Source organism: Octodon degus, unplaced genomic scaffold (assembly GCF_000260255.1).
Source record: "Octodon degus isolate 3935 unplaced genomic scaffold, OctDeg1.0 scaffold00069, whole genome shotgun sequence".
NCBI classification, from domain to species: domain Eukaryota; kingdom Metazoa; phylum Chordata; class Mammalia; order Rodentia; family Octodontidae; genus Octodon; species Octodon degus.
The window spans coordinates 8,703,243-8,710,953 of record NW_004524645.1 but is presented as its reverse complement, the minus strand read 5'-3'; the positions used below and the strand labels follow the sequence as shown (position 1 = coordinate 8,710,953).

The window sequence follows — 7,711 nt, the reverse complement described above, 5'->3', positions numbered from 1 at the left end:
GGAAGGAAGAACAAAGGAGTTCTCCTATTTTTAATTTAGATAAAGTAACTGATCACAGATTTCTGCATGCATCCCATGACCAGACCATGTCATATGATGCAGTGTTAACAACATTAGAATCTAATTAAACTCTAGCTTTTCAATATTTATTATAGAGAAAGTCAAGCAGAAAGAGGTGAGGTAAGAATAGCTTGGAGAGAACCAATCCATACTATCCTCAACTGGTACCTAATTCTGTTGTTTTCTTGCTTGTAGTTGAAAATCTGGGGATAGGTCATTATGGGAAAAGTCATAATCATAATGTTTAATAAGGAAATGGGATCAACAAATTGTCTTTCCATTTACTTTAATTCTGAAAACTAATTATCCAAGGGAAACTAAGGATTTTACCTCCATGTAGTTATTTTATATTAGGTTATGGGCTTGTCTGAGTTTTCCTTCTTGAGGTTTAATGGAAGTAATGTAAAACAAAGAAAAATCCGAAATAATGGGAAATGCTGCTCATCTATGCATACTTGGGCTAATTATAGTGGAGAGCCTGAAATTTGAATAATTTCAGATATGCATTTATTATTTCTTTGAGATACAAATAATAATTAGAATTGGCTTCAAGAAGAAAAGAATAATTTTCTTTTAACATAATGCATAGATGACAATGGTACTTTATTTATTTATAGTACGAATTGTTTCCAAATTAAAATAGCCATGTTAACACTATTTGTAAGTCTTTGCAAGTGTATTTATTTCTCAACAAAGCCATTCATCTTGTGGTACCATTCATCAAATGGTACATTTTTTTCAGACTCACTCCATTCAAAATATTATTAATTTTCATTTAATCTAGGGCAAGGATGTGAACTGTTATTGGGCATATTGAGGTTGCCTTGGCAATCATCTAACTGGGAGGCAGGATAGGAGGACCAGCAAAGATCAATGATATAACTGGGGGACAAAAACATATCCATGTCAGATCTTCAATCAAAACAGAGATGGATGGATACTCCAACCCTACAGTTCCTTAGGAACCTTCATTTTGAAAGCTCTTTTCACCTTCTCTTTCTTTAGATCCCAAGGTTCTACTTTACAATCTTCAACAAAGTTCCTTTAGAGGATGAAAAATAAGTTTTCTTCAACCATTCTAAGTTTTTAGTTGAAAATGATCCCTATAACAAAAGATAGATTAGGGTCAGGGAGAGATAGATCAGTAGAATAAGCACCTGCCTTGCAAGCACAGGGTCCTGAGTTCAATCCCCAGTACTGAAAAAACAAAATAAAACAAGACAAGGCAAATTAACAAGGGAAAAACAAACAAAAATTTGTTATCATGTGTATATGTAAATTCCACCTTCTATAGTGTCTTTGAAAAAGCACAGAGAATTTCTATAGAAGTGGTAAGACAAAGAAAAAGACTTTTGAATCAAGGGTCAGCAAATCAGTAGAAGGCAAATAACTGATGGATTACACTTTGTTGATAAAGCTCATTAGAATAGGTTCCTCTGGCACTATCTCCATGCCAATAGTGGCTTAAAGTTTGGAGATTAACTTTTGCTCTTCTTGATGGAGAGGGATCACAAGATAATTTTTTGTCTTTGTAAATATATGAATATATGTCCTACTTTTAAGCACATAGAAGGAAGACAAAGACCTTTCCTGCATTTTTTTGTGGTACCAAGGATTGAACTCAGGACCCTGTGCTTGCCAGGCAAGCACTTATTCTACTGAGCAATCTCCCCAGGCCCCCCAGCATTTTCTTCTTAATTGTCTTTAGAAAAATGGTCCTTCACTTTTTGGGAATGACATGTTCTGGTCTCTCACATTCTGTAATTGAAATAGAACCACTTTAAGGGGAGAAAATGGAAGAGTTGGTTGGTAGCAAAATTCAGCCTGTCCAAGATCTGGAATCCAAACACTGGAAAGTAATAATTTTAAGAAGAATAAAAGAGAAGTTAGGTCTCCAGGAACTGAAAGAAGAAAACAGGAAAAGTGGAAGCTATTGAGAAGTTGGGGAGGGGCTGGGGAGATAGCTCAGTTGAATAAGTGCTTGCCTAGCAAGTGCAAAGGCCTGAGTTCAATCCCCAGTTCCGAAAAAAAAAGTTGGAGAGATGGTCTATAATACACAGAAAAAAAAACAAAATAATCTGAAGTCTCTCTTATACTCATCAGGAGGGGAACCTGGCTCCCCAGAAGCAAGAATCTTACTTTTCTCTCCTTCTAATTTCTCATTGTTCAGTTTTTCTTCTTTCATTCTCTAACTCCCAACCCACTATATTTTTAATAGTATAATCATGGAGTTTTATTAATCTATGGATAGTTGATGCTATCTTACTATTGCTGAATTATTTCTATCACCAGTAAAGACATAGTTATCACATTTATCAGATACTTACTGTATGTCAATATTTGTTTTGTCTTAGTGTTTATACTATAATTATAGATTTCATTTCTAAGGTTAAAGGTAATACATTATTGGTTCTTATGGTATGTCAATATTGATTTTGTCTTGGGTGATATTACTACTGCTGATTTATTTGTTATTACCAGGATGGCAGTTGTTGCTATTAATGGGTTTTCTCTGTATGCCAATTTCCATATTACTTTTGTGATATTAACAATACTGTGATCTATTTCCAGGCAACTTGGTGCAGGGTCAAGTGTACTGCATCCCTCACTCCAAAATGAACAGAGGTAGTTGGATCATGGGAAATATGCAAAGGATTATAGTTAGCTTTGACTAAGATGCATCACAACTAGCTCTCTAATTATCTCTCCATACTAGCAACAAAGTCTTTCTGCTATAAGTGACTGCAAACTTAACCACAAACAAAACAAAATACAATAGAAACACAAGATAATAAGGCAACAAAACACCTCGCAAATCTCTAACTCCTCCAAAGTCAATTTATGGGGCATTGAAGAAGAGAAACCAAACACTTCATAACCCAATTATTTGAAAGAATACTAGGAGAGATTAAAAACAGGTAATAAAATGTTCTGCATGCTGGGCTGGACAGAGAACTCAGCGGATTAAAGCAGCTGCTTAGGCAGATGCAGGGACCAAGGTTAGCTCCCCGGCTCCACATGCCATGCTGGCCCCACCCCCAGGGTAGGCTGAGATGGCACTGGGCATGATTGCACACACCTGTAATCCCAGCAGTTGGGAAGCTGAAAACAGGAGGATGAGTACAAGTTTGGTCTGAGTAGTGAGACCCTGTAGACCCTGTCCTACATACATAAAATTAAAAATGTTCAGCATGCCCTCAGTGATATAACCAATCAAATAATAGACGTAAAAACTGATCAGGGACCTTACAGAAAAACTAATAAAAATCTGACTGAACTAAACAAAATAATAAAAAAAAAACATGAATGACCAGTTTAAGAAAGAATTAAAGCTCATTAAAAAGGTTTCAAACAGAAATCCAGGAAAATAAATATTATGTTGAAAGTGTGGAAAATGAAATAACTCAGTGTGAAGACAGAGTATCAGAATTAGAAGACAGAGATACTCTGTCTTACTCACAGACACCTTAAAAACAACAAGAGAGCATGAAAAATGTATCCAACAGCTGCTAGATGATGCAAAGCACACTAATATAAATTAATTGGAAAAACTGAAAAATCAGAAGATAACACAAAGGTATAAAAAATGTTTGAAGAAATAATAGCAGAAAATTTCAAACATATGGAAAGAATGAACTATACAGATAAGTGAAGCATTCAGAACCTCTAATAGATATAATCAAAAGATAACTTTTATGTATCACATCATAAGCAAATTCTCAGAAGTCCAATATAAGGACAGAATCATAAAAGCTGTTAGAAAAAAAGCAGCAAATCACTTATAAAGATAAAACCATTAGAATTATAGCAGACTTCTCAATATAGATCTTAAAGACTAGGAGGGCTTGAAGTGAAATATTTCAAGTCCAAAAAGATAACAACTTCCAAGCCAGACTTATATATCCTGAAAAACTCTTTTTCTGAAAATTGATGAACAAATAAGGCATATCCATGACAAAAAACACCTCATGAAATTTATGACTACCAAATCAAGCACTATAAAAAATCCTTAAGAATATTCTAGAAATAGACAATGAAGCCAACAAAGCCAATAAGTCATTTGGAATACCAAGCAGATTGAAAAGTTAATCAGAAAGTGGGAAAAATGGAAGTAGCAAAGGAAAAATAATGCAATAATTGGAAAAAGTTGGTATCTTTCAGAAATAATTTTCAATGTGAATGGTCTCAATTCCCCAATCAAAAGACTCAGATTGACATAACATATCAAGAAGTAAAACTCAGCTGGAGAGATAGCTCAGTAGAATAAGTGCTTGCCTGGCAAGTGCAAGGGAGTTCAATTCCCGGTTCTGCCAAAAAAAGACATAGACCAAAATTTTGCTGGGGTGATGGCTCAGTAGAATAAGTGCTTCCCTGGCAAATGCAATCCCAAAGAAGTAAAACTCAAACATAGGTAGATAGACAGATAGATAGATAGATAGATAGATAGATAGATATAAATACATTTAATAAAGAAAACACATATTAAAAGTAAAAGGATGGAAAACAATATTGCATGAAATAAGAACCTGAGAAAAAACAGGAGTGAATTTAAATCCAAAACTAATCAGAAGAGGTAAAGGTCACTGCATATTGGTTAAGGGAGCAATTAGACAGAAAGAGATAAATATTATAAACATAAGGGCACCAAACATTAGGCACACCCAACTTCATATAACAAACACTACTGGACATAAACAATTAGATAAACACCAACACAATTACAATGGGGGACACCAACATCCCACTATCACAAACAGACAGATCAACTAGAACAAAAAAAATGACAGTGAACTATCAGAGCTGAACCAAATGTTTGAATAAATGGCTTTAATATATATCTACAGTGTACCTCCCAATAGCAAAATAATACACATTTTTCTCAGCAGTATGTAGGACTGTCTCTAAAATAGACTTCATGCTAACTCATAAAGTAGGCGTGAGTAAATTCAAAAGAATTAAAATTATACCATCCATATCATCAGGTCATAGTGCAATGTAACTAGAAATCAAGGGCAAAAGAAATTAGGTAAACAGCTGGAAATTAAATAGTGCCCTCTTGAATAATCAATTAGTGATAGAAGAAACCAAAGAATTTAGTTTCTGGAATCAAAAGTTAATGCCAGCACAACATACTAAAACCCATGTGACACAACAAAAGCAGTACTAAAATGGAAGTTTATAGCTGTGAGTCCACACATCCGAAAAACAGAGAAAGTCCAAATAAATAACATAATGATTTAACTCAGGCCTTAGAAAAACAAGATTTATCTAATCCAAAGCTACTACAAGGATGAAAATTATGAAGATCAAAGCATAAACAAATGAAATATAGACTAAAAAAAACAATGCAACAAATTGATGAAACTAAGAGCTTATTCTTTGAAAGAATAAACAAAATAGGCAAGCCCTTAGTAAATCTTACCACAAAAGAGCAAGAAAAGACCCAGATCAATACAACTGCAAATGAAGAAGTGGAAATCACAATGGACTTTGCTGAAACCCAGATTATTAGGGTTTGCTTTGAGAACATGAATTTTAAACAATGGAGAATGCAGAAAAAATTGATAGAAATACAGATATATATGAACTGCCAAAAGTTAACCAAGATGATATAAAAAGTTGAATAAACTAATATCAGGCAGTAAAATTGAAGAACGACAATAACAACAACAACAAAACCAAAATAGCAACTAAGCAAAGCTCAGGTCACAGTGCATTCACTGCCAAACTCTACAAGAACATTAGGGAAGAATGAACACCAATACTCCTCAAACTCTAATGAAATAAAAGAGGAGAGAGTAATAAAACTATTCCTGGAAACTAGCATTATCCTAATTTCAAAACCAGCAAGTGAGCTAACTGCACAAAGAGAATTGCAGACCTATTTATATTTTTTTATTTATTGCCTATCTACTTAATAAACACAGATGCTAAATTCTTCAATAAGTTATAAGCAAACAGAATGTAAGAAATAATCAAAAAGATCATACATCATGACCAATTGGTTTTCATCCCAGGGATTCAGGGATGGTTCATCATATACAAATCAATAAGTGTAATACATCATATAAGCAGAAGCAAGGACAAAAATCACATGATCATCTCAATTGATGCAGAAAAAGCCCTTAGCAAAAATACATCATCCAGGAATGATAAAAGCACTGAAGAAAATTGGTATAAAAGGACCTTGTATCAGTCTCACAAAAGCCATTTATGACAATCCAAGGTCAATATCATACTACATGAGAAGCTGAAAGCTTTCCCTCTAAAATCAGGAACAAGAAAAGGATACTCACTATCACCACTACGGTTCAGTGCAGTTCTCAAGGCATTAATCAGAATAATCAGAGCAATCAGGCAAAAGAAAGAAATAACAGGAATATATATATGGAAAAAGTCAAATTATCATTTGCAGATGACATGATCCTCTACAGAGATGACCAAAAAAATTCCACTGAAAGAATTATTAGAATTAATAACAAAATTCAGTAGCATGCCAGGCATGGTAGCACATGCCTGTAATCCCAGCACCTGGGATGCTGAGGTAGGAAGATTGCTATGAGTTTGAGTTTAGCCTAGGCTGCATATACAAAAACAACAACAAAAAAAAAACCCAGTAATATAGCAGAATATAAAGTCAAAACACAAAATCAATTGCATTGCTGTATGCTAATAACAAATTCATCAAGAAATGATTAGTGAAATAACAACTTTCACAATAGCATCAAGAAAAATTAAATACTTGGGAATTAGCCCAATAAAGGAAGTGAAAGACTTGTACAGTGGAAAACTATAGTATGCTGAAAAAGGAGATCAAAGAGGACATCAAAAAATGGAAAGATATCCCCTTATCCTGATTAGGCAAAACCAATATTATTGAAATGGCCCCACTTTCAAAATTGATAAATAGATTTAATACATTTCCAATAAAAAGTAGCATTCTTCTCAGCACCAGATAAAATAATATTAAAGTTTACATGGACCCAGAAGAGACCTAGAATAGCAAAAACAATCCTGCACAACACAAGCGAGACAAGAGGGATCACTCTCCCAGACTTCATGTTATATTGCAAACCTACAGTGATAAACATAGCATGATATTGAGAAAAACCAGATAAGCAGATTAATGAAACAGAATAGAGGATGCAGAAACAACTCCAGGGATACTGAGCTACCTATTCTTTTACTCTAGAAGAAAGATATCCTCTTTAAGAAATAGCATTGGAAAAACTGGTTATCCCCACCCATAGTACTGATTCTAGACCCCTATCTCACAATTTTGTGCTAAGCTAAAACAGAAATGAATCAAAGATCTATTAAAACAGCCACATTGAATCTGCTAGGAGATAAAATAGATAAATCTTTTAAAATCTTAGGTGTAGACAAGGACTTTCTCAGCAGAGCCTGAGTTGCACAAAAAATAATACAAAGAATCAAAAATGGGGATCATATCAAATTGAAAAGCTCTTTAGGTCCAGCAAGACAGCTTAGTGGACAAAATACCTGCTTTGGCAAGCACAGGAACCAGGGTTTGATCCCCAGTCCCACTTACTGCACCAGCCCCACCCCCAGGGTATGCTGAGCCAGTGGCAGAGTCCAGGCGTGGTGGCACATGTCTGTAATCCCAGCATTGGGGAGGCTGAGAACAGGA

The 7,711-nt window shown here is 34.6% G+C and overlaps 1 pseudogene; it reads left to right on the top strand.

The window, feature by feature from the left end:
• Positions 1–7,711, top strand: part of LOC101577049 — a 17,210-nt pseudogene that overhangs the window by 3,898 nt on the left and 5,601 nt on the right.